The 20,781-nt window shown below is 76.9% G+C and overlaps 20 non-coding genes across 20 annotated transcripts; all 20 read right to left on the bottom strand.

Moving 5' to 3' along the window:
• Window positions 1-211: 211 nt before the first annotated feature.
• On the bottom strand, window positions 212-331 carry LOC149746065 (5S ribosomal RNA). Its single transcript, XR_016390347.1, has one exon. It is a non-coding gene; the product is annotated as a 5S ribosomal RNA (ribosomal RNA).
• A 931-nt stretch (window positions 332-1,262) lies between these two features.
• LOC149746064 (5S ribosomal RNA) lies at window positions 1,263-1,381 on the bottom strand. The gene has a single exon (XR_016390142.1). It is a non-coding gene; the product is annotated as a 5S ribosomal RNA (ribosomal RNA).
• Window positions 1,382-2,313: 932 nt separating this feature from the next.
• On the bottom strand, window positions 2,314-2,432 carry LOC149746063 (5S ribosomal RNA). Its single transcript, XR_016389233.1, has one exon. It is a non-coding gene; the product is annotated as a 5S ribosomal RNA (ribosomal RNA).
• A 932-nt stretch (window positions 2,433-3,364) lies between these two features.
• Window positions 3,365-3,483, bottom strand: LOC149746062 (5S ribosomal RNA). Its single transcript, XR_016389232.1, has one exon. It is a non-coding gene; the product is annotated as a 5S ribosomal RNA (ribosomal RNA).
• A 931-nt stretch (window positions 3,484-4,414) lies between these two features.
• On the bottom strand, window positions 4,415-4,533 carry LOC149746061 (5S ribosomal RNA). The gene has a single exon (XR_016390141.1). It is a non-coding gene; the product is annotated as a 5S ribosomal RNA (ribosomal RNA).
• A 932-nt stretch (window positions 4,534-5,465) lies between these two features.
• Window positions 5,466-5,584, bottom strand: LOC149746060 (5S ribosomal RNA). The gene has a single exon (XR_016389231.1). It is a non-coding gene; the product is annotated as a 5S ribosomal RNA (ribosomal RNA).
• Window positions 5,585-6,516: 932 nt separating this feature from the next.
• Window positions 6,517-6,635, bottom strand: LOC149746059 (5S ribosomal RNA). Its single transcript, XR_016389229.1, has one exon. It is a non-coding gene; the product is annotated as a 5S ribosomal RNA (ribosomal RNA).
• Window positions 6,636-7,567: 932 nt separating this feature from the next.
• On the bottom strand, window positions 7,568-7,687 carry LOC149746058 (5S ribosomal RNA). Its single transcript, XR_016390394.1, has one exon. It is a non-coding gene; the product is annotated as a 5S ribosomal RNA (ribosomal RNA).
• Window positions 7,688-8,619: 932 nt separating this feature from the next.
• On the bottom strand, window positions 8,620-8,738 carry LOC149746057 (5S ribosomal RNA). Its single transcript, XR_016389228.1, has one exon. It is a non-coding gene; the product is annotated as a 5S ribosomal RNA (ribosomal RNA).
• A 933-nt stretch (window positions 8,739-9,671) lies between these two features.
• On the bottom strand, window positions 9,672-9,790 carry LOC149746056 (5S ribosomal RNA). The gene has a single exon (XR_016389878.1). It is a non-coding gene; the product is annotated as a 5S ribosomal RNA (ribosomal RNA).
• Window positions 9,791-10,723: 933 nt separating this feature from the next.
• On the bottom strand, window positions 10,724-10,842 carry LOC149746055 (5S ribosomal RNA). The gene has a single exon (XR_016389877.1). It is a non-coding gene; the product is annotated as a 5S ribosomal RNA (ribosomal RNA).
• A 933-nt stretch (window positions 10,843-11,775) lies between these two features.
• LOC149746054 (5S ribosomal RNA) lies at window positions 11,776-11,894 on the bottom strand. The gene has a single exon (XR_016389724.1). It is a non-coding gene; the product is annotated as a 5S ribosomal RNA (ribosomal RNA).
• Window positions 11,895-12,828: 934 nt separating this feature from the next.
• On the bottom strand, window positions 12,829-12,947 carry LOC149746053 (5S ribosomal RNA). Its single transcript, XR_016390100.1, has one exon. It is a non-coding gene; the product is annotated as a 5S ribosomal RNA (ribosomal RNA).
• Window positions 12,948-13,880: 933 nt separating this feature from the next.
• On the bottom strand, window positions 13,881-13,999 carry LOC149746052 (5S ribosomal RNA). The gene has a single exon (XR_016389723.1). It is a non-coding gene; the product is annotated as a 5S ribosomal RNA (ribosomal RNA).
• A 934-nt stretch (window positions 14,000-14,933) lies between these two features.
• LOC149746051 (5S ribosomal RNA) lies at window positions 14,934-15,052 on the bottom strand. Its single transcript, XR_016389227.1, has one exon. It is a non-coding gene; the product is annotated as a 5S ribosomal RNA (ribosomal RNA).
• A 932-nt stretch (window positions 15,053-15,984) lies between these two features.
• LOC149746050 (5S ribosomal RNA) lies at window positions 15,985-16,104 on the bottom strand. The gene has a single exon (XR_016390346.1). It is a non-coding gene; the product is annotated as a 5S ribosomal RNA (ribosomal RNA).
• Window positions 16,105-17,036: 932 nt separating this feature from the next.
• LOC149746049 (5S ribosomal RNA) lies at window positions 17,037-17,155 on the bottom strand. The gene has a single exon (XR_016389722.1). It is a non-coding gene; the product is annotated as a 5S ribosomal RNA (ribosomal RNA).
• Window positions 17,156-18,089: 934 nt separating this feature from the next.
• LOC149746048 (5S ribosomal RNA) lies at window positions 18,090-18,208 on the bottom strand. Its single transcript, XR_016389226.1, has one exon. It is a non-coding gene; the product is annotated as a 5S ribosomal RNA (ribosomal RNA).
• A 932-nt stretch (window positions 18,209-19,140) lies between these two features.
• On the bottom strand, window positions 19,141-19,260 carry LOC149746047 (5S ribosomal RNA). The gene has a single exon (XR_016390345.1). It is a non-coding gene; the product is annotated as a 5S ribosomal RNA (ribosomal RNA).
• A 931-nt stretch (window positions 19,261-20,191) lies between these two features.
• LOC149746046 (5S ribosomal RNA) lies at window positions 20,192-20,310 on the bottom strand. Its single transcript, XR_016390140.1, has one exon. It is a non-coding gene; the product is annotated as a 5S ribosomal RNA (ribosomal RNA).
• Between the last annotated feature and the right edge of the window lie 471 nt (window positions 20,311-20,781).

The raw sequence follows: 20,781 nt of genomic DNA, 5'->3' as shown, positions 1-20,781 counted from the left end.
GCACCCTGGGGGCGTCTGGGGTGCGGCTGCCTTCCAGGGCCGCCTTCTGGCCGCCTGGCGGGCCGGGCCGGCGGGGAGCGCCCCCTCCGGCGCGTGCGCCGTGGTGGGAGGGGCCTGAGGAGGAGGGGCCTGCAGCGGGGCCCCGGCGCGGGCGGAGCCGGCGGCCACCGCCCGCGGGCGAGTAAAGGAGAAGGCGGAGCGGGAGGCAAAAAGCCTACAGCACCCGGTATTCCCAGGCGGTCTCCCATCCAAGTACTAACCAGGCCCGACCCTGCTTAAGCTTCCGAGATCAGACGAGATCGGGCGCGTTCAGGGTGGTATGGCCGTAGACGGGGGCGGGGACGGCGGGCTGCCTCTTGAGGCCCACTTTCGCTGGCGCTTGCGCCTCACCGACAGCCTGGCGGTCAGCCCGCCCCGGCAGGACCCCGTCGCCCGCCCAGGCAGGGGGAACGGAGGTCTCGGGTACCGGGCGGTGGCGGAGGCGGAGGGTTTGGCCACCCCCTCCCAGCCGAGGGCGGGCGTGACCCAGCGAACCCTTCGGCGCTTGGCGCCCCGCCAAGATCCCGCCCGTCGCTCACAGGGACGTGGCCCCGGAGGCTTCAGGGCCCGGGGCCCGCGGTCCCTTGGGCATCGCCCCTGCCCGCTCACGCGGCGCTAGGCGCCGCCCGGCCGCAGCCCGGGCCGGCCCTCCTGCCCGACAGCAGCTGGCCCGAAGCCACTGGGAGCCACCATCGTGTCGCCACGGCCCCTCAGCCCCGGCGAGGCCACCCTTGCCCGCACACCACCCGCCGAGCTCAGGAGCCCGCCCCTGGGGCCGGCAGGCCCGGGGAAGCGGCCCCTGCTCTCGATCCCGCTCCCGCACCCGGCCGCGGCGGCGACACGGCGGGGGCGGGGCTTTTGCCGGAGGGAGCTGTGGAGGGACACACCCACCGGCACACAGGTGGCGGCCCCGGGGCGGGGCGCCGGTGGGGGCGGCCAGGTGCAGGTCGACGGGCTCGCTGGCCGAAGGCACGGCAACCGGGCCCGCGGCGGAGCCTGGGTCCGGGCCAGGCACCCCGGGGGCGTCTGGGGTGCGGCTGCCTTCCAGGGCCGCCTTCTGGCCGCCTGGCGGGCCGGGCCGGCGGGGAGCGCCCCCTCCGGCGCGCGCGCCGTGGTGCGAGGGGCCTGAGGAGGCGGGGCCTGCAGCGGAGCCCCGGCGCGGGCGGAGCCGGCGGCCAGCGCCCGCGGGCGAGTTCAAGGAGAAGGCGGAGCGGGAGGCAAAAAGCCTACAGCACCCGGTATTCCCAGGAGGTCTCCCATCCAAGTACTAACCAGGCCCGACCCTGCTAAGCTTCCGAGATCAGACGAGATCGGGCGCGTTCAGGGTGGTATGGCCGTAGACGGGACGGGGACGGCGGGCTGCCTCTTGAGGCCCACTTTCGCTGGCGCTTGCGCCTCACCGCCAGCCTGGCGGTCAGCCCGCCCCGGCAGGACCCCGTCGCCCGCCCAGGCAGGGGGAACGGAGGTCTCGGGTACCGGGCGGTGGCGGAGGCGGAGGGTTTGGCCACCCCCTCCCAGCCGAGGGCGGGCGTGACCCAGCGAACCCTTCGGCGCTTGGCGCCCCGCCCAAGATCCGGCCCGTCGCTCACAGGGACGTGGCCCCGGAGGCTTCAGGGCCCGGGGCCCGCGGTCCCTTGGGCATCGCCCCTGCCCGACCACGCGGCGCTAGGCGCCGCCCGGCCGCATCCCGGGCCGGCCCTCCTGCCCGACAGCAGCTGGCCCGAAGCCACTGGGAGCCACCATCGTGTCGCCACGGCCCCACAGCCCCGGCGAGGCCACCCTTGCCCGCACACCACCCGCCGAGCTCAGGAGCCCGCCCCTGGCGGCCGGCAGGCCCGGGGAAGCGGCCCCTGCCCTCGATCCCGCTCCCGCACACGGCCGCGGCGGCGACACGGCGGGGGCTGGGCTTTTGCCAGAGGGAGCTGTGGAGGGACACACCCACCGGCACACAGGTGGCGGCCCCGGGGCGGGGCGCCGGTGGGGGCGGCCAGGTGCAGGTCGACGGGCTCGCTGGCCGAAGGCACGGCAACCGGGCCCGCGGCGGAGCCTGGGTCCGGGCCAGGCACCCCGGGGGCGTCTGGGGTGCGGCTGCTTTCCAGGGCCGCCTTCTGGCCCCCTGGCGGGCCGGGCCGGCGGGGAGCGCCCCCTCCGGCGCGCGCGCCGTGGTGGGAGGGGCCTGAGGAGGCGGGGCCTGCAGCGGGGCCCCGGCGCGGGCGGAGCCGGCGGCCACCGCCCGCGGGCGAGTTCAAGGAGAAGGCGGAGCGGGAGGCAAAAAGCCTACAGCACCCGGTATTCCCAGGCGGTCTCCCATCCAAGTACTAACCAGGCCCGACCCTGCTTAGCTTCCGAGATCAGACGAGATCGGGCGCGTTCAGGGTGGTATGGCCGTAGACGGGACGGGGACGGCGGGCTGCCTCTTGAGGCCCACTTTCGTTGGCGCTTGCGCCTCACCGCCAGCCTGGCGGTCAGCCCGCCCCGGCAGGACCCCGTCGCCCTCCCAGGCAGGGGGAACGGAGGTCTCGGGTACCGGGCGGTGGCGGAGGCGGAGGGTTTGGCCACCCCCTCCCAGCCGAGGGCGGGCGTGACCCAGCGAACCCTTCGGCGCTTGGCGCCCCGCCCAAGATCCGGCCCGTCGCTCACAGGGACGTGGCCCCGGAGGCTTCAGGGCCCGGGGCCCGCGGTCCCTTGGGCATCGCCCCTGCCCGACCACGCGGCGCTAGGCGCCGCCCGGCCGCATCCCGGGCCGGCCCTCCTGCCCGACAGCAGCTGGCCCGAAGCCACTGGGAGCCACCATCGTGTCGCCACGGCCCCACAGCCCCGGCGAGGCCACCCTTGCCCGCACACCACCCGCCGAACTCAGGAGCCCGCCCCTGGCGGCCGGCAGGCCCGGGGAAGCGGCCCCTGCCCTCGATCCCGCTCCCGCACACGGCCGCGGCGGCGACACGGCGGGGGCTGGGCTTTTGCCAGAGGGAGCTGTGGAGGGACACACCCACCGGCACACAGGTGGCGGCCCCGGGGCGGGGCGCCGGTGGGGGCGGCCAGGTGCAGGTCGACGGGCTCGCTGGCTGAAGGCACGGCAACCGGGCCCGCGGCGGAGCCTGGGTCCGGGCCAGGCACCCCGGGGGCGTCTGGGGTGCGGCTGCCTTCCAGGGCCGCCTTCTGGCCCCCTGGCGGGCCGGGCCGGCGGGGAGCGCCCCCTCCGGCGCGCGCGCCGTGGTGGGAGGGGCCTGAGGAGGCGGGGCCTGCAGCGGGACCCCGGCGCGGGCGGAGCCGGCGGCCACCGCCCGCGGGCGAGTTAAAGGAGAAGGCGGAGCGGGAGGCAAAAAGCCTACAGCACCCGGTATTCCCAGGCGGTCTCCCATCCAAGTACTAACCAGGCCCGACCCTGCTTAGCTTCCGAGATCAGACGAGATCGGGCGCGTTCAGGGTGGTATGGCCGTAGACGGGACGGGGACGGCGGGCTGCCTCTTGAGGCCCACTTTCGCTGGCGCTTGCGCCTCACCGCCAGCCTGGCGGTCAGCCCGCCCCGGCAGGACCCCGTCGCCCGCCCAGGCAGGGGGAACGGAGGTCTCGGGTACCGGGCGGTGGCGGAGGCGGAGGGTTTGGCCACCCCCTCCCAGCCGAGGGCGGGCGTGACCCAGCGAACCCTTCGGCGCTTGGCGCCCCGCCAAGATCCCGCCCGTCGCTCACAGGGACGTGGCCCCGGAGGCTTCAGGGCCCGGGGCCCACGGTCCCTTGGGCATCGCCCCTGCCCGCCCACGCGGCGCTAGGCGCCGCCCGGCCGCAGCCCGGGCCGGCCCTCCTGCCCGACAGCAGCTGGCCCGAAGCCACTGGGAGCCACCATCGTGTCGCCACGGCCCCTCAGCCCCGGCGAGGCCACCCTTGCCCGCACACCACCCGCCGAGCTCAGGAGCCCGCCCCTGGCGGCCGGCAGGCCCGGGGAAGCGGCCCCTGCCCTCGATCCCGCTCCCGCACCCGGCCGCGGCGGCGACACGGCGGGGGCGGGGCTTTTGCCGGAGGGAGCTGTGGAGGGACACACCCACCGGCACACAGGTGGCGGCCCCGGGGCGGGGCGCCGGTGGGGGCGGCCAGGTGCAGGTCGACGGGCTCGCTGGCCGAAGGCACGGCAACCGGGCCCGCGGCGGAGCCTGGGTCCGGGCCAGGCACCCCGGGGGCGTCTGGGGTGCGGCTGCCTTCCAGGGCCGCCTTCTGGCCGCCTGGCGGGCCGGGCCGGCGGGGAGCGCCCCCTCCGGCGCGCGCGCCGTGGTGCGAGGGGCCTGAGGAGGCGGGGCCTGCAGCGGAGCCCCGGCGCGGGCGGAGCCGGCGGCCAGCGCCCGCGGGCGAGTTCAAGGAGAAGGCGGAGCGGGAGGCAAAAAGCCTACAGCACCCGGTATTCCCAGGAGGTCTCCCATCCAAGTACTAACCAGGCCCGACCCTGCTAAGCTTCCGAGATCAGACGAGATCGGGCGCGTTCAGGGTGGTATGGCCGTAGACGGGACGGGGACGGCGGGCTGCCTCTTGAGGCCCACTTTCGCTGGCGCTTGCGCCTCACCGCCAGCCTGGCGGTCAGCCCGCCCCGGCAGGACCCCGTCGCCCGCCCAGGCAGGGGGAACGGAGGTCTCGGGTACCGGGCGGTGGCGGAGGCGGAGGGTTTGGCCACCCCCTCCCAGCCGAGGGCGGGCGTGACCCAGCGAACCCTTCGGCGCTTGGCGCCCCGCCCAAGATCCGGCCCGTCGCTCACAGGGACGTGGCCCCGGAGGCTTCAGGGCCCGGGGCCCGCGGTCCCTTGGGCATCGCCCCTGCCCGACCACGCGGCGCTAGGCGCCGCCCGGCCGCATCCCGGGCCGGCCCTCCTGCCCGACAGCAGCTGGCCCGAAGCCACTGGGAGCCACCATCGTGTCGCCACGGCCCCACAGCCCCGGCGAGGCCACCCTTGCCCGCACACCACCCGCCGAGCTCAGGAGCCCGCCCCTGGCGGCCGGCAGGCCCGGGGAAGCGGACCCTGCCCTCGATCCCGCTCCCGCACACGGCCGCGGCGGCGACACGGCGGGGGCTGGGCTTTTGCCAGAGGGAGCTGTGGAGGGACACACCCACCGGCACACAGGTGGCGGCCCCGGGGCGGGGCGCCGGTGGGGGCGGCCAGGTGCAGGTCGACGGGCTCGCTGGCCGAAGGCACGGCAACCGGGCCCGCGGCGGAGCCTGGGTCCGGGCCAGGCACCCCGGGGGCGTCTGGGGTGCGGCTGCTTTCCAGGGCCGCCTTCTGGCCCCCTGGCGGGCCGGGCCGGCGGGGAGCGCCCCCTCCGGCGCGCGCGCCGTGGTGGGAGGGGCCTGAGGAGGCGGGGCCTGCAGCGGGGCCCCGGCGCGGGCGGAGCCGGCGGCCACCGCCCGCGGGCGAGTTCAAGGAGAAGGCGGAGCGGGAGGCAAAAAGCCTACAGCACCCGGTATTCCCAGGCGGTCTCCCATCCAAGTACTAACCAGGCCCGACCCTGCTTAGCTTCCGAGATCAGACGAGATCGGGCGCGTTCAGGGTGGTATGGCCGTAGACGGGACGGGGACGGCGGGCTGCCTCTTGAGGCCCACTTTCGTTGGCGCTTGCGCCTCACCGCCAGCCTGGCGGTCAGCCCGCCCCGGCAGGACCCCGTCGCCCTCCCAGGCAGGGGGAACGGAGGTCTCGGGTACCGGGCGGTGGCGGAGGCGGAGGGTTTGGCCACCCCCTCCCAGCCGAGGGCGGGCGTGACCCAGCGAACCCTTCGGCGCTTGGCGCCCCGCCCAAGATCCGGCCCGTCGCTCACAGGGACGTGGCCCCGGAGGCTTCAGGGCCCGGGGCCCGCGGTCCCTTGGGCATCGCCCCTGCCCGACCACGCGGCGCTAGGCGCCGCCCGGCCGCATCCCGGGCCGGCCCTCCTGCCCGACAGCAGCTGGCCCGAAGCCACTGGGAGCCACCATCGTGTCGCCACGGCCCCACAGCCCCGGCGAGGCCACCCTTGCCCGCACACCACCCGCCGAACTCAGGAGCCCGCCCCTGGCGGCCGGCAGGCCCGGGGAAGCGGCCCCTGCCCTCGATCCCGCTCCCGCACACGGCCGCGGCGGCGACACGGCGGGGGCTGGGCTTTTGCCAGAGGGAGCTGTGGAGGGACACACCCACCGGCACACAGGTGGCGGCCCCGGGGCGGGGCGCCGGTGGGGGCGGCCAGGTGCAGGTCGACGGGCTCGCTGGCTGAAGGCACGGCAACCGGGCCCGCGGCGGAGCCTGGGTCCGGGCCAGGCACCCCGGGGGCGTCTGGGGTGCGGCTGCCTTCCAGGGCCGCCTTCTGGCCCCCTGGCGGGCCGGGCCGGCGGGGAGCGCCCCCTCCGGCGCGCGCGCCGTGGTGGGAGGGGCCTGAGGAGGCGGGGCCTGCAGCGGGACCCCGGCGCGGGCGGAGCCGGCGGCCACCGCCCGCGGGCGAGTTAAAGGAGAAGGCGGAGCGGGAGGCAAAAAGCCTACAGCACCCGGTATTCCCAGGCGGTCTCCCATCCAAGTACTAACCAGGCCCGACCCTGCTTAGCTTCCGAGATCAGACGAGATCGGGCGCGTTCAGGGTGGTATGGCCGTAGACGGGACGGGGACGGCGGGCTGCCTCTTGAGGCCCACTTTCGCTGGCGCTTGCGCCTCACCGCCAGCCTGGCGGTCAGCCCGCCCCGGCAGGACCCCGTCGCCCGCCCAGGCAGGGGGAACGGAGGTCTCGGGTACCGGGCGGTGGCGGAGGCGGAGGGTTTGGCCACCCCCTCCCAGCCGAGGGCGGGCGTGACCCAGCGAACCCTTCGGCGCTTGGCGCCCCGCCCAAGATCCGGCCCGTCGCTCACAGGGACGTGGCCCCGGAGGCTTCAGGGCCCGGGGCCCGCGGTCCCTTGGGCATCGCCCCTGCCCGCCCACGCGGCGCTAGGCGCCGCCCAGCCGCAGCCTGGTGCGGCCCTCCTGCCCGACAGCAGCTGGCCCGAAACCACTGGGAGCCACCATCGTGTCGCCACGGCCCCTCAGCCCCGGCGAGGCCACCCTTGCCCGCACACCACCCGCCGAGCTCAGGAGCCCGCCCCTGGCGGCCGGCAGGCCCGGGGAAGAGGCCCCTGCCCTCGATCCCGCTCCCGCACCCGGCCGCGGCGGCGACACGGCGGGGGGCGGGGCTTTTGCCGGAGGGAGCTGTGGAGGGACACACCCACCGGCACACAGGTGGCGGCCCCGGGGCGGGGCGCCGGAGGGGGCGGCCAGGTGCAGGTCGAGGGGCTCGCTGGCCGAAGGGACGGCAACCGGGCCCGCGGCGGAGCCTGGGTCCGGGCCAGGCACCCTGGGGGCGTCTGGGGTGCGGCTGCCTTCCAGGGCCGCCTTCTGGCCGCCTGGCGGGCCGGGCCGGCGGGGAGCGCCCCCTCCGGCGCGTGCGCCGTGGTGGGAGGGGCCTGAGGAGGAGGGGCCTGCAGCGGGGCCCCGGCGCGGGCGGAGCCGGCGGCCACCGCCCGCGGGCGAGTAAAGGAGAAGGCGGAGCGGGAGGCAAAAATCCTACAGCACCCGGTATTCCCAGGCGGTCTCCCATCCAAGTACTAACCAGGCCCGACCCTGCTTAAGCTTCCGAGATCAGACGAGATCGGGCGCGTTCAGGGTGGTATGGCCGTAGACGGGGGCGGGGACGGCGGGCTGCCTCTTGAGGCCCACTTTCGCTGGCGCTTGCGCCTCACCGACAGCCTGGCGGTCAGCCCGCCCCGGCAGGACCCCGTCGCCCGCCCAGGCAGGGGGAACGGAGGTCTCGGGTACCGGGCGGTGGCGGAGGCGGAGGGTTTGGCCACCCCCTCCCAGCCGAGGGCGGGCGTGACCCAGCGAACCCTTCGGCGCTTGGCGCCCCGCCAAGATCCCGCCCGTCGCTCACAGGGACGTGGCCCCGGAGGCTTCAGGGCCCGGGGCCCACGGTCCCTTGGGCATCGCCCCTGCCCGCCCACGCGGCGCTAGGCGCCGCCCGGCCGCAGCCCGGGCCGGACCTCCTGCCCGACAGCAGCTGGCCCGAAGCCACTGGGAGCCACCATCGTGTCGCCACGGCCCCTCAGCCCCGGCGAGGCCACCCTTGCCCGCACACCACCCGCCGAGCTCAGGAGCCCGCCCCTGGCGGCCGGCAGGCCCGGGGAAGCGGCCCCTGCCCTCGATCCCGCTCCCGCACCCGGCCGCGGCGGCGACACGGCGGGGGCGGGGCTTTTGCCGGAGGGAGCTGTGGAGGGACACACCCACCGGCACACAGGTGGCGGCCCCGGGGCGGGGCGCCGGTGGGGGCGGCCAAGTGCAGGTCGACGGGCTCGCTGGCCGAAGGCACGGCAACCGGGCCCGCGGCGGAGCCTGGGTCCGGGCCAGGCACCCCGGGGGCATCTGGGGTGCGGCTGCCTTCCAGGGCCGCCTTCTGGCCGCCTGGCGGGCCGGACCGGCGGGGAGCGCCCCCTCCGGCGCGCGCGCCGTGGTGCGAGGGGCCTGAGGAGGCGGGGCCTGCAGCGGAGCCACGGCGCGGGCGGAGCCGGCGGCCACCGCCCGCGGGCGAGTTCAAGGAGAAGGCGGAGCGGGAGGCAAAAAGCCTACAGCACCCGGTATTCCCAGGCGGTCTCCCATCCAAGTACTAACCAGGCCCGACCCTGCTTAGCTTCCGAGATCAGACGAGATCGGGCGCGTTCAGGGTGGTATGGCCGTAGACGGGACGGGGACGGCGGGCTGCCTCTTGAGGCCCACTTTCGCTGGCGCTTGCGCCTCACCGCCAGCCTGGCGGTCAGCCCGCCCCGGCAGGACCCCGTCGCCCGCCCAGGCAGGGGGAACGGAGGTCTCGGGTACCGGGCGGTGGCGGAGGCGGAGGGTTTGGCCACCCCCTCCCAGCCGAGGGCGGGCGTGACCCAGCGAACCCTTCGGCGCTTGGCGCCCCGCCCAAGATCCGGCCCGTCGCTCACAGGAACGTGGCCCCGGAGGCTTCAGGGCCCGGGGCCCGCGGTCCCTTGGGCATCGCCCCTGTCCGCCCACGCGGCGCTAGGCGCCGCCCGGCCGCAGCCCGGGCCGGCCCTCCTGCCCGACAGCAGCTTGCACGAAGCCACTGGGAGCCACCATCGTGTCGCCACGGCCCCTCAGCCCCGGCGAGGCCACCCTTGCCCGCACACCACCCGCCGAGCTCAGGAGCCCGCCCCTGGCGGCCGGCAGGCCCGGGGAAGCGGCCCCTGCCCTCGATCCCGCTCCCGCACCCGGCCGCGGCGGCGACACGGCGGGGGGCGGGGCTTTTGCCGGAGGGAGCTGTGGAGGGACACACCCACCGGCACACAGGTGGCGGCCCCGGGGCGGGGCGCCGGTGGGGGCGGCCAGGTGCAGGTCGAGGGGCTCGCTGGCCGAAGCGACGGCAACCGGGCCCGCGGTGGAGCCTGGGTCCGGGCCAGGCACCCCGGGGGCGTCTGGGGTGCGGCTGCCTTCCAGGGCCGCCTTCTGGCCGCCTGGCGGGCCGGGCCGGCGGGGAGCGCCCCCTCCGGCGCGCGCGCCGTGGTGGGAGGGGCCTGAGGAGGCGGGGCCTGCAGCGGGGCCCCGGCGCGGGCGGAGCCGGCGGCCACCGCCCGCGGGCGATTTAAAGGAGAAAGCGGAGCGGGAGGCAAAAAGCCTACAGCACCCGGTATTCCCAGGCGGTCTCCCATCCAAGTACTAACCAGGCCCGACCCTGCTTAGCTTCCGAGATCAGACGAGATCGGGCGCGTTCAGGGTAGTATGGCCGTAGACGGGGGCGGGGACGGCGGGCTGCCTCTTGAGGCCCACTTTCGCTGGCGCTTGCGCCTCACCGCCAGCCTGGCGGTCAGCCCGCCCCGGCGGGAACCCGTCGCCCGCCCAGGCAGGGGGAACGGGGGTCTCGGGTACCGGGCGGTGGCGGAGGCGGAGGGTTTGCCAACCCCCTCCCAGCCGAGGGCGGGCGTGACCCAGCGAACCCTTCGGCGCTTGGCGCCCCGCCAAGATCCCGCCCGTCGCTCACAGGGACGTGGCCCCGGAGGCTTCAGTGCCCGGGGCCCGCGGTCCCTTGGGCATCGCCCCTGCCCGCCCACGCGGCGCTAGGCGCCGCCCAGCCGCAACCCGGGCCGGCCCTCCTGCCCGACAGCAGCTGGCCTGAAGCCACTGGGAGCCACCATCGTGTCGCCACGGCCCCTCAGCCCCGGCGAGGCCACCCTTGCCCGCACACCACCCGCCGGGCTCAGGAGCCCGCCCCTGGCGGCCGGCAGGCCCAGGGAAGCGGCCCCTGCCCTCGATCCCGCTCCCGCACCCGGCCGCGGCGGCGACACGGCGGGGGGCGAGGCTTTTGCCTGGGGGAGCTGTGGAGGGACACACCCACCGGCACACAGGTGGCGGCCCCGGGGCGGGGCGCCGGTGGGGGCGGCCAGGTGCAGGTCGAGGGGCTCGCTGGCGGAAGGCACGGCAACCGGGCCCGCGGCGGAGCCTGGGTCCGGGCCAGGCACCCCGGGGGCGTCTGGGGTGCGGCTGCCTTCCAGGGCCGCCTTCTGGCCGCCTGGCGGGCCGGGCCGGCGGGGAGCGCCCCCTCCGGCGCGCGTGCCGTGGTGGGAGGGGCCTGAGGAGGCGGGGCCTGCAGCGGGGCCCCGGCGCGGGCGGAGCCGGCGGCCACCGCCCGCGGGCGAGTTAAAGGAGAAGGCGGAGCGGGAGGCAAAAAGCCTACAGCACCCGGTATTCCCAGGCGGTCTCCCATCCAAGTACTAACCAGGCCCGACCCTGCTTAGCTTCCGAGATCAGACGAGATCGGGCGCGTTCAGGGTAGTATGGCCGTAGACGGGGGCGGGGACGGCGGGCTGCCTCTTGAGGCCCACTTTCGCTGGCGCTTGCGCCTCACCGCCAGCCTGGCGGTCAGCCCGCCCCGGCAGGACCCCGTCGCCCGCCCAGGCAGGGGGAACGGAGGTCTCGGGTACCGGGCGGTGGCGGAGGCGGAGGGTTTGGCCACCCCCTCCCAGCCGAGGGCGGGCGTGACCCAGCGAACCCTTCGGCGCTTGGCGCCCCGCCAAGATCCCGCCCGTCGCTCACAGGGACGTGGCCCCGGAGGCTTCAGTGCCCGGGGCCCGCGGTCCCTTGGGCATCGCCCCTGCCCGCCCACGCGGCGCTAGGCGCCGCCCAGCCGCAACCCGGGCCGGCCCTCCTGCCCGACAGCAGCTGGCCCGAAGCCACTGGGAGCCACCATCGTGTCGCCACGGCCCCTCAGCCCCGGCGAGGCCACCCTTGCCCGCACACCACCTGCCGGGCTCAGGAGCCCGCCCCTGGCGGCCGGCAGGCCCGGGGAAGCGGCCCCTGCCCTCGATCCCGCTCCCGCACCCGGCCGCGGCGGCGACACAGCGGGGGGCGAGGCTTTTGCCGGAGGGAGCTGTGGAGGGACACACCCACCGGCACACAGGTGGCGGCCCCGGGGCGGGGCGCCGGTGGGGGCGGCCAGGTGCAGGTCGAGGGGCTCGCTGGCCGAAGGGACGGCAACCGGGCCCGCGGCGGAGCCTGGGTCCGGGCCAGGCACCCCGGGGGCGTCTGGGGTGCGGCTGCCTTCCAGGGCCGCCTTCTGGCCGCCTGGCGGGCCGGGCCGGCGGGGAGCGCCCCCTCCGGCGCGCGCGCCGTGGTGCGAGGGCCCTGAGGAGGCGGGGCCTGCAGCGGAGCCCCGGCGCGGGCGGAGCCGGCGGCCAGCGCCCGCGGGCGAGTTAAAGGAGAAGGCGGAGCGGGAGGCAAAAAGCCTACAGCACCCGGTATTCACAGGCGGTCTCCCATCCAAGTACTAACCAGGCCCGACCCTGCTTAGCTTCCGAGATCAGACGAGATCGGGCGCGTTCAGGGTGGTATGGCCGTAGACGGGGGCGGGGACGGCGGGCTGCCTCTTGAGGCCCACTTTCGCTGGCGCTTGCGCCTCACCGCCAGCCTGGCGGTCAGCCCGCCCCGGCAGGACCCCGTCGCCCGCCCAGGCAGGGGGAACGGAGGTCTCGGGTACCGGGCGGTGGCGGAGGCGGAGGGTTTGGCCACCCCCTCCCAGCCGAGGGCGGGCGTGACCCAGCGAACCCTTCGGCGCTTGGCGCCCCGCCCAAGATCCGGCCCGTCGCTCACAGGGACGTGGCCCCGGAGGCTTCAGGGCCCGGGGCCCGCGGTCCCTTGGGCATCGCCCCTGCCCGCCCACGCGGCGCTAGGCGCCGCCCAGCCGCAGCCCGGGCAGGCCCTCCTGCCCGACAGCAGCTGGCCCGAAGCCACTGGGAGCCACCATCGTGTCGCCACGGCCCCTCAGCCCCGGCGAGGCCACCCTTGCCCGCACACCACCCGCCGAGCTCAGGAGCCCGCCCCTGGCGGCCGGCAGGCCCGGGGAAGCGGCCCCTGCCCTCGATCCCGCTCCCGCACCCGGCCGCGGCGGCGACACGGCGGGGGGCGGGGCTTTTGCCGGAGGGAGCTGTGGAGGGACACACCCACCGGCACACAGGTGGCGGCCCCGGGGCGGGGCGCCGGTGGGGGCGGCCAGGTGCAGGTCGAGGGGCTCGCTGGCCGAAGGGACGGCAACCGGGCCCGCGGCGGAGCCTGGGTCCGGGCCAGGCACCCCGGGGGCGTCTGGGGTGCGGCTGCCTTCCAGGGCCGCCTTCTGGCCGCCTGGCGGGCCGGGCCGGCGGGGAGCGCCCCCTCCGGCGCGCGCGCCGTGGTGGGAGGGGCCTGAGGAGGCGGGGCCTGCAGCGGGGCCCCGGCGCGGGCGGAGCCGGCGGCCACCGCCCGCGGGCGAGTTAAAGGAGAAGGCGGAACGGGAGGCAAAAAGCCTACAGCACCCGGTATTCCCAGGCGGTCTCCCATCCAAGTACTAACCAGGCCCGACCCTGCTTAGCTTCCGAGATCAGACGAGATCGGGCGCGTTCAGGGTGGTATGGCCGTACACGGGGGCGGGGACGGCGGGCTGCCTCTTGAGGCCCACTTTCGCTGGCGCTTGCGCCTCACCGCCAGCCTGGCGGTCAACCCGCCCCGGCAGGACCCCGTCGCCCGCCCAGGCAGGGGGAACGGAGGTCTCGGGTACCGGGCGGTGGCGGAGGCGGAGGGTTTGGCCACCCCCTCCCAGCCGAGGGCGGGCGTGACCCAGCGAACCCTTCGGCGCTTGGCGCCCCGCCAAGATCCCGCCCGTCGCTCACAGGGACGTGGCCCCGGAGGCTTCAGGGCCCGGGGCCCGCGGTCCCTTGGGCATCGCCCCTGCCCGCCCACGCGGCGCTAGGCGCCGCCCGGCCGCAGCCCGGGCCGGCCCTCCTGCCCGACAGCAGCTGGCCCGAAGCCACTGGGAGCCACCATCGTGTCGCCACGGCCCCTCAGCCCCGGCGAGGCCACCCTTGCCCGCACACCACCCGCCGAGCTCAGGAGCCCGCCCCTGGCGGCCGGCAGGCCCGGGGAAGCGGCCCCTGCCCTGGATCCCGCTCCCGCACCCGGCCGAGGCGGCGACACGGCGGGGGGCGGGGCTTTTGCCGGAGGGAGCTGTGGAGGGACACACCCACCGGCACACAGGTGGCGGCCCCGGGGCGGGGCGCCGGTGGGGGCGGCCAGGTGCAGGTCGAGGGGCTCGCTGGCCGAAGGGACGGCAACCGGGCCCGCGGCGGAGCCTGGGTCCGGGCCAGGCACCCCGGGGGCGTCTGGGGTGCGGCTGCCTTCCAGGGCCGCCTTCTGGCCGCCTGGCGGGCCGGGCCGGCGGGGAGCGCCCCCTCCGGCGCGCGCGCCGTGGTGCGAGGGCCCTGAGGAGGCGGGGCCTGCAGCGGAGCCCCGGCGCGGGCGGAGCCGGCGGCCAGCGCCCGCGGGCGAGTTAAAGGAGAAGGCGGAGCGGGAGGCAAAAAGCCTACAGCACCCGGTATTCACAGGCGGTCTCCCATCCAAGTACTAACCAGGCCCGACCCTGCTTAGCTTCCGAGATCAGACGAGATCGGGCGCGTTCAGGGTGGTATGGCCGTAGACGGGGGCGGGGACGGCGGGCTGCCTCTTGAGGCCCACTTTCGCTGGCGCTTGCGCCTCACCGCCAGCCTGGCGGTCAGCCCGCCCCGGCAGGACCCCGTCGCCCGCCCAGGCAGGGGGAACGGAGGTCTCGGGTACCGGGCGGTGGCGGAGGCGGAGGGTTTGGCCACCCCCTCCCAGCCGAGGGCGGGCGTGACCCAGCGAACCCTTCGGCGCTTGGCGCCCCGCCCAAGATCCGGCCCGTCGCTCACAGGGACGTGGCCCCGGAGGCTTCAGGGCCCGGGGCCCGCGGTCCCTTGGGCATCGCCCCTGCCCGCCCACGCGGCGCTAGGCGCCGCCCAGCCGCAGCCCGGGCCGGCCCTCCTGCCCGACAGCAGCTGGCCCGAAGCCACTGGGAGCCACCATCGTGTCGCCACGGCCCCTCAGCCCCGGCGAGGCCACCCTTGCCCGCACACCACCCGCCGAGCTCAGGAGCCCGCCCCTGGCGGCCGGCAGGCCCGGGGAAGCGGCCCCTGCCCTCGATCCCGCTCCCGCACCCGGCCGCGGCGGCGACACGGCGGGGGGCGGGGCTTTTGCCGGAGGGAGCTGTGGAGGGACACACCCACCGGCACACAGGTGGCGGCCCCGGGGCGGGGCGCCGGTGGGGGCGGCCAGGTGCAGGTCGAGGGGCTCGCTGGCCGAAGGGACGGCAACCGGGCCCGCGGCGGAGCCTGGGTCCGGGCCAGGCACCCCGGGGGCGTCTGGGGTGCGGCTGCCTTCCAGGGCCGCCTTCTGGCCGCCTGGCGGGCCGGGCCGGCGGGGAGCGCCCCCTCCGGCGCGCGCGCCGTGGTGGGAGGGGCCTGAGGAGGCGGGGCCTGCAGCGGGGCCCCGGCGCGGGCGGAGCCGGCGGCCACCGCCCGCGGGCGAGTTAAAGGAGAAGGCGGAGCGGGAGGCAAAAAGCCTACAGCACCCGGTATTCCCAGGCGGTCTCCCATCCAAGTACTAACCAGGCCCGACCCTGCTTAGCTTCCGAGATCAGACGAGATCGGGCGCGTTCAGGGTGGTATGGCCGTAGACGGGACGGGGACGGCGGGCTGCCTCTTGAGGCCCACTTTCGCTGGCGCTTGCGCCTCACCGCCAGCCTGGCGGTCAGCCCGCCCCGGCAGGACCCCGTCGCCCGCCCAGGCAGGGGGAACGGAGGTCTCGGGTACCGGGCGGTGGCGGAGGCGGAGGGTTTGGCCACCCCCTCCCAGCCGAGGGCGGGCGTGACCCAGCGAACCCTTCGGCGCTTGGCGCCCCGCCCAAGATCCGGCCCGTCGCTCACAGGGACGTGGCCCCGGAGGCTTCAGGGCCCGGGGCCCGCGGTCCCTTGGGCATCGCCCCTGCCCGCCCACGCGGCGCTAGGCGCCGCCCAGCCGCAGCCTGGTGCGGCCCTCCTGCCCGACAGCAGCTGGCCCGAAACCACTGGGAGCCACCATCGTGTCGCCACGGCCCCTCAGCCCCGGCGAGGCCACCCTTGCCCGCACACCACCCGCCGAGCTCAGGAGCCCGCCCCTGGCGGCCGGCAGGCCCGGGGAAGAGGCCCCTGCCCTCGATCCCGCTCCCGCACCCGGCCGCGGCGGCGACACGGCGGGGGGCGGGGCTTTTGCCGGAGGGAGCTGTGGAGGGACACACCCACCGGCACACAGGTGGCGGCCCCGGGGCGGGGCGCCGGAGGGGGCGGCCAGGTGCAGGTCGAGGGGCTCGCTGGCCGAAGGGACGGCAACCGGGCCCGCGGCGGAGCCTGGGTCCAGGCCAGGCACCCTGGGGGCGTCTGGGGTGCGGCTGCCTTCCAGGGCCGCCTTCTGGCCGCCTGGCGGGCCGGGCCGGCGGGGAGCGCCCCCTCCGGCGCGTGCGCCGTGGTGGGAGGGGCCTGAGGAGGAGGGGCCTGCAGCGGGGCCCCGGCGCGGGCGGAGCCGGCGGCCACCGCCCGCGGGCGAGTAAAGGAGAAGGCGGAGCGGGAGGCAAAAAGCCTACAGCACCCGGTATTCCCAGGCGGTCTCCCATCCAAGTACTAACCAGGCCCGACCCTGCTTAAGCTTCCGAGATCAGACGAGATCGGGCGCGTTCAGGGTGGTATGGCCGTAGACGGGGGCGGGGACGGCGGGCTGCCTCTTGAGGCCCACTTTCGCTGGCGCTTGCGCCTCACCGACCGCCTGGCGGTCAGCCCGCCCCGGCAGGACCCCGTCGCCCGCCCAGGCAGGGGGAACGGAGGTCTCGGGTACCGGGCGGTGGCGGAGGCGGAGGGTTTGGCCACCCCCTCCCAGCCGAGGGCGGGCGTGACCCAGCGAACCCTTCGGCGCTTGGCGCCCCGCCAAGATCCCGCCCGTCGCTCACAGGGACGTGGCCCCGGAGGCTTCAGGGCCCGGGGCCCGCGGTCCCTTGGGCATCGCCCCTGCCCGCTCACGCGGCGCTAGGCGCCGCCCGGCCGCAGCCCGGGCCGGCCCTCCTGCCCGACAGCAGCTGGCCCGAAGCCACTGGGAGCCACCATCGTGTCGCCACGGCCCCTCAGCCCCGGCGAGGCCACCCTTGCCCGCACACCACCCGCCGAGCTCAGGAGCCCGCCCCTGGGGCCGGCAGGCCCGGGGAAGCGGCCCCTGCTCTCGATCCCGCTCCCGCACCCGGCCGAGGCGGCGACACGGCGGGGGGCGGGGCTTTTGCCGGAGGGAGCTGTGGAGGGACACACCCACCGGCACACAGGTGGCGGCCCCGGGGCGGGGCGCCGGTGGGGGCGGCCAGGTGCAGGTCGAGGGGCTCGCTGGCCGAAGGGACGGCAACCGGGCCCGCGGCGGAGCCTGGGTCCGGGCCAGGCACCCCGGGGGCGTCTGGGGTGCGGCTGCCTTCCAGGGCCGCCTTCTGGCCGCCTGGCGGGCCGGGCCGGCGGGGAGCGCCCCCTCCGGCGCGCGCGCCGTGGTGCGAGGGCCCTGAGGAGGCGGGGCCTGCAGCGGAGCCCCGGCGCGGGCGGAGCCGGCGGCCAGCGCCCGCGGGCGAGTTAAAGGAGAAGGCGGAGCGGGAGGCAAAAAGCCTACAGCACCCGGTATTCACAGGCGGTCTCCCATCCAAGTACTAACCAGGCCCGACCCTGCTTAGCTTCCGAGATCAGACGAGATCGGGCGCGTTCAGGGTGGTATGGCCGTAGACGGGGGCGGGGACGGCGGGCTGCCTCTTGAGGCCCACTTTCGCTGGCGCTTGCGCCTCACCGCCAGCCTGGCGGTCAGCCCGCCCCGGCAGGACCCCGTCGCCCGCCCAGGCAGGGGGAACGGAGGTCTCGGGTACCGGGCGGTGGCGGAGGCGGAGGGTTTGGCCACCCCCTCCCAGCCGAGGGCGGGCGTGACCCAGCGAACCCTTCGGCGCTTGGCGCCCCGCCCAAGATCCGGCCCGTCGCTCACAGGGACGTGGCCCCGGAGGCTTCAGGGCCCGGGGCCCGCGGTCCCTTGGGCATCGCCCCTGCCCGCCCACGCGGCGCTAGGCGCCGCCCAGCCGCAGCCCGGGCCGGCCCTCCTGCCCGACAGCAGCTGGCCCGAAGCCACTGGGAGCCACCATCGTGTCGCCACGGCCCCTCAGCCCCGGCGAGGCCACCCTTGCCCGCACACCACCCGCCGAGCTCAGGAGCCCGCCCCTGGCGGCCGGCAGGCCCGGGGAAGCGGCCCCTGCCCTCGATCCCGCTCCCGCACCCGGCCGCGGCGGCGACACGGCGGGGGGCGGGGCTTTTGCCGGAGGGAGCTGTGGAGGGACACACCCACCGGCACACAGGTGGCGGCCCCGGGGCGGGGCGCCGGTGGGGGCGGCCAGGTGCAGGTCGAGGGGCTCGCTGGCCGAAGGGACGGCAACCGGGCCCGCGGCGGAGCCTGGGTCCGGGCCAGGCACCCCGGGGGCGTCTGGGGTGCGGCTGCCTTCCAGGGCCGCCTTCTGGCCGCCTGGCGGGCCGGGCCGGCGGGGAGCGCCCCCTCCGGCGCGCGCGCCGTGGTGGGAGGGGCCTGAGGAGGCGGGGCCTGCAGCGGGGCCCCGGCGCGGGCGGAGCCGGCGGCCACCGCCCGCGGGCGAGTTAAAGGAGAAGGCGGAGCGGGAGGCAAAAAGCCTACAGCACCCGGTATTCCCAGGCGGTCTCCCATCCAAGTACTAACCAGGCCCGACCCTGCTTAGCTTCCGAGATCAGACGAGATCGGGCGCGTTCAGGGTGGTATGGCCGTAGACGGGACGGGGACGGCGGGCTGCCTCTTGAGGCCCACTTTCGCTGGCGCTTGCGCCTCACCGCCAGCCTGGCGGTCAGCCCGCCCCGGCAGGACCCCGTCGCCCGCCCAGGCAGGGGGAACGGAGGTCTCGGGTACCGGGCGGTGGCGGAGGCGGAGGGTTTGGCCACCCCCTCCCAGCCGAGGGCGGGCGTGACCCAGCGAACCCTTCGGCGCTTGGCGCCCCGCCCAAGATCCGGCCCGTCGCTCACAGGGACGTGGCCCCGGAGGCTTCAGGGCCCGGGGCCCGCGGTCCCTTGGGCATCGCCCCTGCCCGCCCACGCGGCGCTAGGCGCCGCCCAGCCGCAGCCTGGTGCGGCCCTCCTGCCCGACAGCAGCTGGCCCGAAACCACTGGGAGCCACCATCGTGTCGCCACGGCCCCTCAGCCCCGGCGAGGCCACCCTTGCCCGCACACCACCCGCCGAGCTCAGGAGCCCGCCCCTGGCGGCCGGCAGGCCCGGGGAAGCGGCCCCTGCCCTCGATCCCGCTCCCGCACCCGGCCGCGGCGGCGACACGGCGGGGGGCGGGGCTTTTGCCGGAGGGAGCTGTGGAGGGACACACCCACCGGCACACAGGTGGCGGCCCCGGGGCGGGGCGCCGGAGGGGGCGGCCAGGTGCAGGTCGAGGGGCTCGCTGGCCGAAGGGACGGCAACCGGGCCCGCGGCGGAGCCTGGGTCCAGGCCAGGCACCCTGGGGGCGTCTGGGGTGCGGCTGCCTTCCAGGGCCGCCTTCTGGCCGCCTGGCGGGCCGGGCCGGCGGGGAGCGCCCCCTCCGGCGCGTGCGCCGTGGTGGGAGGGGCCTGAGGAGGAGGGGCCTGCAGCGGGGCCCCGGCGCGGGCGGAGCCGGCGGCCACCGCCCGCGGGCGAGTAAAGGAGAAGGCGGAGCGGGAGGCAAAAAGCCTACAGCACCCGGTATTCCCAGGCGGTCTCCCATCCAAGTACTAACCAGGCCCGACCCTGCTTAAGCTTCCGAGATCAGACGAGATCGGGCGCGTTCAGGGTGGTATGGCCGTAGACGGGGGCGGGGACGGCGGGCTGCCTCTTGAGGCCCACTTTCGCTGGCGCTTGCGCCTCACCGACCGCCTGGCGGTCAGCCCGCCCCGGCAGGACCCCGTCGCCCGCCCAGGCAGGGGGAACGGAGGTCTCGGGTACCGGGCGGTGGCGGAGGCGGAGGGTTTGGCCACCCCCTCCCAGCCGAGGGCGGGCGTGACCCAGCGAACCCTTCGGCGCTTGGCGCCCCGCCAAGATCCCGCCCGTCGCTCACAGGGACGTGGCCCCGGAGGCTTCAGGGCCCGGGGCCCGCGGTCCCTTGGGCATCGCCCCTGCCCGCTCACGCGGCGCTAGGCGCCGCCCGGCCGCAGCCCGGGCCGGCCCTCCTGCCCGACAGCAGCTGGCCCGAAGCCACTGGGAGCCACCATCGTGTCGCCACGGCCCCTCAGCCCCGGCGAGGCCACCCTTGCCCGCACACCACCCGCCGAGCTCAGGAGCCCGCCCCTGGGGCCGGCAGGCCCGGGGAAGCGGCCCCTGCTCTCGATCCCGCTCCCGCACCCGGCCGCGGCGGCGACACGGCGGGGGCGGGGCTTTTGCCGGAGGGAGCTGTGGAGGGACACACCCACCGGCACACAGGTGGCGGCCCCGGGGCGGGGCGCCGGTGGGGGCGGCCAGGTGCAGGTCGACGGGCTCGCTGGCCGAAGGCACGGCAACCGGGCCCGCGGCGGAGCCTGGGTCCGGGCCAGGCACCCCGGGGGCGTCTGGGGTGCGGCTGCCTTCCAGGGCCGCCTTCTGGCCGCCTGGCGGGCCGGGCCGGCGGGGAGCGCCCCCTCCGGCGCGCGCGCCGTGGTGCGAGGGGCCTGAGGAGGCGGGGCCTGCAGCGGAGCCCCGGCGCGGGCGGAGCCGGCGGCCAGCGCCCGCGGGCGAGTTCAAGGAGAAGGCGGAGCGGGAGGCAAAAAGCCTACAGCACCCGGTATTCCCAGGAGGTCTCCCATCCAAGTACTAACCAGGCCCGACCCTGCTAAGCTTCCGAGATCAGACGAGATCGGGCGCGTTCAGGGTGGTATGGCCGTAGACGGGACGGGGACGGCGGGCTGCCTCTTGAGGCCCACTTTCGCTGGCGCTTGCGCCTCACCGCCAGCCTGGCGGTCAGCCCGCCCCGGCAGGACCCCGTCGCCCGCCCAGGCAGGGGGAACGGAGGTCTCGGGTACCGGGCGGTGGCGGAGGCGGAGGGTTTGGCCACCCCCTCCCAGCCGAGGGCGGGCGTGACCCAGCGAACCCTTCGGCGCTTGGCGCCCCGCCCAAGATCCGGCCCGTCGCTCACAGGGACGTGGCCCCGGAGGCTTCAGGGCCCGGGGCCCGCGGTCCCTTGGGCATCGCCCCTGCCCGACCACGCGGCGCTAGGCGCCGCCCGGCCGCATCCCGGGCCGGCCCTCCTGCCCGACAGCAGCTGGCCCGAAGCCACTGGGAGCCACCATCGTGTCGCCACGGCCCCACAGCCCCGGCGAGGCCACCCTTGCCCGCACACCACCCGCCGAGCTCAGGAGC

The sequence above is a fragment of the Delphinapterus leucas genome, chromosome 19, assembly GCF_059928025.1.
Source record: "Delphinapterus leucas isolate spDelLeu-1000000601 "Yukka" chromosome 19, BTC_Dleu_Yukka2, whole genome shotgun sequence".
NCBI classification, from domain to species: Eukaryota; Metazoa; Chordata; class Mammalia; order Artiodactyla; family Monodontidae; genus Delphinapterus; species Delphinapterus leucas.
This window is presented reverse-complemented; position numbering and strand designations above follow the sequence as displayed.